This window comes from Eleutherodactylus coqui, chromosome 13, assembly GCF_035609145.1.
Source record: "Eleutherodactylus coqui strain aEleCoq1 chromosome 13, aEleCoq1.hap1, whole genome shotgun sequence".
NCBI classification, from domain to species: Eukaryota; Metazoa; Chordata; class Amphibia; order Anura; family Eleutherodactylidae; genus Eleutherodactylus; species Eleutherodactylus coqui.
Genome location: NC_089849.1, coordinates 121,736,307 through 121,742,306, shown reverse-complemented (window position 1 = coordinate 121,742,306; position 6,000 = coordinate 121,736,307). Strand labels below are relative to the sequence as shown.

At 50.4% G+C, this 6,000-nt stretch overlaps 1 protein-coding gene across 4 annotated transcripts in view; it reads left to right on the top strand.

Annotated features, from left to right (window-relative positions):
• Positions 1-551: 551 nt before the first annotated feature.
• The window catches only part of LOC136588118 (oocyte zinc finger protein XlCOF7.1-like), a 137,269-nt gene continuing 131,820 nt past the window's right edge, over positions 552-6,000 (top strand). For 2 of the 4 annotated variants that reach the window (XM_066587094.1, XM_066587095.1), the window contains exon 1: positions 552-608. The gene's annotated coding sequence lies outside the window, so the exon portion shown is untranslated. Of the gene's footprint in view, positions 622-6,000 lie in introns of all 4 variants that reach the window. The other 2 variants (XM_066587097.1, XM_066587096.1) reach the window with 1 other exon arrangement.

Below are 6,000 nucleotides of genomic sequence, written 5' to 3'. Positions count from 1 at the left end.
CCCTGACATCATCCAGCTCTCCCCGCGGGACATAACCCCAGCTCTCCCTGCCCGGGACATAACCCCTGCTCTGACATCACCCAGCTCTCCCTGCCCGGGACATAACCCCTGCTCTGACATCACCCAGCTCTCCCTGCCCGGGACATAGCCCCAGCCCTGACATCACCCAGCTCTCCCCGCCCGGGACATAACCCCAGCTCTGACATCATCCAGCTCTCCCCGCGGGACATAACCCCAGCCCTGACATCACCCAGCTCTCCCCGCGGGACATCACCCCAGCTCTGACATCACCCAGCTCTCCCCGCCCGGGACATAACCCCTGCTCTGACATCACCCAGCTCTCCCCGCCCGGGACATCACCCCAGCCCTGACATCACCCAGCTCTCCCCGCCCGGGACATAACCCCAGCCCTGACATCACCCAGCTCTCCCCGCGGGACATAACCCCAGCTCTGACATCACCCAGCTCTCCCCGCCCGCCGTGTTTATTATCGGCTTTCTTCATCGGTTGTAGCTGCGCATGTGCAGTGTCTGTCGCATCTGTGACGTCACAATGGGTTGTGATGCGGCTGGCTGTTATGACGCTGACTCCTGAAGACGTACAGCAGGGTGAGAGTGACGGGTGTGTGAGGGCTCGGCGGGGACGCGGATCTGTATAAGCGGCAGTGTACAGCGCCGCCGGGCGGTGCCTGCTGTGTACGGCCGGAACTAACCTGATGAGTTAGTTGTAGGGTATGTGTGCTAGGAGCAGTCACATCTAGGGCACAGCAGTCCCCGGGACCCCCGTGGGACACCCCGCCCTGCTCTAGGACACAACAGTCCATGGCTCCCCATGGGACACCCCGGTCCCTGTCCCCCTTGTGGGACACCCTGCCCTGCTCTAGGACACCCCGGTCCCTGTCCCCCTTGTAGGACACCCCACCCTGCTCTGGGACACAACATCTCACTGCGTGACACAACAGTCCCCCCCTACATATGAGGCGACATCCAGTTGGTGGAAAAATGGGACACCGTCTTCTTGGGGTGCATTCACATGTGATAGTGAGTGACGCCCGCTGCTCCCGGACTCTAGTGGGTGACGGCACATCGGCACATTCTGTTCTAATGCGAGACTCGCACGAAAATAGAACCTGCTGCGAGAGAGTAATCAGCTGTCGGACGTGATGCGTCTCACAACGTGACGGGATCCATGTTTTCTGCGGGACGATTACGATGACCCCAAAATCATATCCTACTTTTAGGTTTTCCCATTTTTGCTAAATAAAAAGCTTTTTTTTGTAAACTATTATTCTTTTTTCCTTTTTTAGATGGTTCCATTCAGAGTCCCATCACTTTATGTTCCCACGGACTGCGCTCTGCCGGCTCGATGGTTCTTACATGATGAGCTGTAGTTTATGTTAGTAGAACTTTGCGGTACATAGAGCTTTTTAAATCACTTTTATTGCAGTTTGCTGGGAGGCAAAATGAACAAGATAAGCATTTTGCCTCTGTTTTTAAGCGGTCGTCCCGTCAATTGACGGTGTGAAGTCTGCCCTAGGGCCACTTTAAAATCTACCCTATGGGAACGCATACTTGTGCTGCCTCCAAAACGGCACTGGCAGTTACGTAGCACAGCAAAGAACACTGATGCCGAGTTACATTTTTACTAATGCTCCCTAGTTAAATCTGCACTGTTACCACTGCTCCCCTGTTACATCATGGGTCTCTGTTCTACACTGTTACCACTGCCCCCCAGTTACATCATGGGTCTCTGTTCTACACTTTTACTACTGCTCCCCAGTTACATCATGGGTCTGTGTTCTACACTGTTACCTCTTCTCCCCAATTACATCATGGGTCTCTGTTCTACACGGTTACCACTGCTCCCCAGTTACATCATGGGTCTCTGTTCTACACTGTTATCACTGCTCCCCAGTTACATCATGGGTCTCTGTTCTACACTGTTACCACTGCTCCCCCGTTACATCATGGGTCTCTGTTCTACACTGTTACCACTGCTCCCCCGTTACATCATGGGTCTCTGTTCTACACTATTACCACTGCCCCCCAGTTACATCATGGGTCTCTGTTCTACACTGTTACTACTGCTCCCCAGTTACATCATGGGTCTCTGTTCTACACTGTTAGCACTGCTCCCCAGTTACATCATGGGTCTCTGTTCTACACTGTTACCTCTTCTCCCCAATTACATCATGGGTCTCTGTTCTACACGGTTACCACTGCTCCCCAGTTACATCATGGGTCTCTGTTCTACACTGTTATCACTGCTCCCCAGTTACATCATGGGTCTCTGTTCTACACTGTTACCACTGCTCCCCCGTTACATCATGGGTCTCTGTTCTACACTGTTACCACTGCTCCCCCGTTACATCATGGGTCTCTGTTCTACACTATTACCACTGCCCCCCAGTTACATCATGGGTCTCTGTTCTACACTGTTACTACTGCTCCCCAGTTACATCATGGGTCTCTGTTCTACACTGTTAGCACTGCTCCCCAGTTACATCATGGGTCTCTGTTCTACACTGTTACCTCTTCTCCCCAATTACATCATGGGTCTCTGTTCTACACGGTTACCACTGCTCCCCAGTTACATCATGGGTCTCTGTTCTACATTGTTAGCACTGCTCCCCAGTTACATCATGGGTCTGTGTTTTACACAGTTACTACTGCTCCCCAGTTACATCATGGGTCTGTGTTCTACACTGTTACCTCTTCTCCCCAATTACATCATGGGCCTCTGTTCTACACGGTTACCACTACTCCCCAGTTACATCATGGGTCTCTGTTCTACACTGTTAGCACTGCTCCCCAGTTACATCATGGGTCTCTGTTCTACACTGTTACCTCTTCTCCCCAATTACATCATGGGCCTCTGTTCTACACGGTTACCACTGCTCCCCAGTTACATCATGGGTCTCTGTTCTACACTGTTACCACTGCTCCCCAGTTACATCATGGGTCTGTGTTCTACACTGTTACCTCTTCTCCCCAATTACATCATGGGTCTTTGTTCTACACTGTTACCACTGCTCCCCAGTTACATCATGGGCCTCTGTTCTACACTGTTACTACTGCTGCCCAGTTATATCATGGGTCTGTGTTCTACACTGTTACCTCTTCTCCCCAATTACATCATGGGCCTCTGTTCTACACTGTTACCACTGCTCCCCAGTTACATCATGGGTCTCTGTTCTACACTGTTACCACTGCTCCCCAGTTGCATCATGGGTCTCTGTTCTACACCGTTACCACTGCTCCCCAGTTACATCATGGGTCTCTGTTCTACAACACTGTTACCACGGCTCCCCAGTTACATCATGGGTCTCTGTTCTACACCGTTACTACTGCCCCCCAGTTACATCATGGGTCTCTGTTCTACACTGTTACCACTGCTCCCCAGTTACATCATGGGTCTGTGTTCTACACTGTTACTACTGCCCCCCAGTTACATCATGGGTCTCTGTTCTACACTGTTACCACTGCTCCCCAGTTACATCATGGGTCTTTGTTCTACACTGTTGCTACTGCCCCCCAGTTACAGCATGGGTCTCTGTTCTACACAGTTACCACTGCTCCCCAGTTACATCATAGGTCTCTGTTCTACACTGTTACCACTGCCCCCCAGTTACAGCATGGGTCTCTGTTCTACACAGTTACCACTGCCCCCCAGTTACATCATGGGTCTCTTCTGTTCTACACTGTTACCACTGCTCCCCAGTTACATCATGGGTCTGTGTTCTTCACTGTTACTACTGCTCCCCAGTTACATCATGGGTCTCTGTTCTACACAGTTACCACTGCTCCCCAGTTACATCATGGGTCTCTGTTCTACACTGTTACTACTGCTGCCCAGTTACATCATGGGCCTCTGTTCTACACTGTTACTACTGCTGCCCAGTTACATCATGGGTCTCTGTTCTACACTGTTACTACTGCTGCCCAGTTACATCATGGGTCTCTGTTCTACACTGTTACCACTGCTCCCCAGTTACATCATGGGTCTTTGTTCTACACTGTTACTACTGCCCCCCTGTTACATCATGGGCCTCTGTTCTACACTGTTACTACTGCTGCCCAGTTACATCATGGGTCTCTGTTCTACACTGTTGCTACTGCTCCCCAGTGACATCATGGGTCTCTGTTCTACACTGTTACTACTGCTGCCCAGTTACATCATGGGTCTCTGTTCTACACTGTTGCTACTGCTCCCCAGTGACATCATGGGTCTCTGTTCTACACTGTTACTACTGCCCCCCAGTTACATCATGGGTCTCTGTTCTACACTGTTACTACTGCTGCCCAGTTACATCATGGGTCTCTGTTCTACACTGTTACCACTGCTCCCCAGTTACATCATGGGTCTCTGTTCTACACGGTTACTACTGCTCCCCAGTTACATCATGGGCCTCTGTTCTACACGGTTACCACTACTCCCCAGTGACATCATGGGTCTCTGTTCTACACTGCTCCCGAGTTACATCATGGATCTGTTTTCTACACTGTTACCTCTTCTCCCCAATTACATCATGGGTCTTTGTTCTACACTGTTACCACTGCTCCCCAATTACATCATGGGTCTCTGTTCTACACTGTTACCACTGCTCCCCAGTTACATCATGGGTCTCTGTTCTACACCGTTACCACTGCTCCCCAGTTACATCATGGGTCTCTGTTCTACAACACTGTTACCACGGCTCCCCAGTTACATCATGGGTCTCTGTTCTACACCGTTACTACTGCCCCCCAGTTACATCATGGGTCTCTGTTCTACACTGTTACCACTGCTCCCCAGTTACATCATGGGTCTGTGTTCTACACTGTTACTACTGCCCCCCAGTTACATCATGGGTCTCTGTTCTACACTGTTACCACTGCTCCCCAGTTACATCATGGGTCTCTGTTCTACACTGTTACTACTGCCCCCCAGTTACATCATGGGTCTCTGTTCTACACTGTTACCACTGCTCCCCAGTTACATCATGGGTCTCTGTTCTACACTGTTACCACTGCTCCCCAGTTACATCATGGGTCTGTGTTCTACACTGTTTCTACTGCCCCCCAGTTACAGCATGGGTCTCTGTTCTACACAGTTACCACTGCTCCCCAGTTACATCATGGGTCTCTGTTCTACACTGTTACCACTGCTCCCTAGTTACATCTTAGGTCTCTGTTCTACACTGTTATCACTGCTGCCCAATTACATCATGGGTCTCTGTTCTACACTGTTAATACTGCTCCCCAGTTACATCATGGGTCTCTTTTCTACACTGTTACCACTGCCCCCCAGTTACATCATGGGTCTCTGTTCTACACTGTTACTACTGCTGCCCAGTTACATCATGGGTCTCTGTTCTACACTGTTACCACTGCTCCCCAGTTACATCATGGGTCTCTGTTCTACACTGTTACTACTGCTGCCCAGTTACATCATGGGTCTCTGTTCTACACTGTTACCACTGCTCCCCAGTTACATCATGGGTCTCTGTTCTACACTGTTACCACTGCTCCCCAGTTACATCATGGGTCTCTGTTCTACACTGTTACTACTGCTGCCCAGTTACATCATGGGTCTCTGTTCTACACTGTTACCACTGCTCCCCAGTTACATCATGGGCCTCTCTTCTACACTGTTACTACTGCTCCCCAGTTACATCATGGGCCTCTGTTCTACACTGTTACCACTGCTCCCCAGTTACATGATGGGTCTTTGTTCTACACTGTTACTACTGCCCCCCTGTTACATCATGGGCCTCTGTTCTACACTGTTACTACTGCTGCCCAGTTACATCATGGGTCTCTGTTCTACACTGTTGCTACTGCTCCCCAGTGACATCATGGGTCTCTGTTCTACACTGTTACTACTGCTGCCCAGTTACATCATGGGTCTCTGTTCTACACTGTTGCTACTGCTCCCCAGTGACATCATGGGTCTCTGTTCTACACTGTTACTACTGCCCCCCAGTTACATCATGGGTCTCTGTTCTACACTGTTACTACT